Source organism: Pyrgilauda ruficollis, unplaced genomic scaffold (assembly GCF_017590135.1).
Source record: "Pyrgilauda ruficollis isolate IOZ18807 unplaced genomic scaffold, ASM1759013v1 scaffold132, whole genome shotgun sequence".
Classification (NCBI taxonomy): domain Eukaryota; kingdom Metazoa; phylum Chordata; class Aves; order Passeriformes; family Passeridae; genus Pyrgilauda; species Pyrgilauda ruficollis.
The window spans coordinates 24,399-24,854 of record NW_024511655.1 but is presented as its reverse complement, the minus strand read 5'-3'; positions in this window follow the sequence as shown (position 1 = coordinate 24,854).

Genomic DNA, 456 nt, shown 5'->3' with positions numbered 1-456 from the left:
TATCCTGGAACACTGGTTTTCAACGGCTGAAACAGATTCAATGTGATGGGGTGACATTTCATAAGGTTTTTTTTTAATTTCTTTCTTTGGTTTTTTCCCCCAGTAGTCTCTTTTTCCTGACTAGATGTAAAACCCTCCTCCTGTTTTTTTGGTTTTATTCTACTAGCTGTGACTTCTGGGAAACTTTTCTTTTTGATGGACTTTTCCTTTTTTTTTTTTTCATCAAGGCAGCAATGTATAAAAGAAATAGCATAAGCCTAGGAGCTGGAAAATACCAAGTCTTATTCAAGTTTTACTGCATCCTTGTGGTATAATCTTTGGAAAAATCACTTGTGCCTGCCTTTTGCGCACATGCACTCTCTCTGCAGTGGGGAGAATATTTTGATAGCTGCCTCCATAGAGGTGTTGGTAGTTCTGTTGCATTCTATAGCACGTGTGGGAAGAAAAGTGCTATAT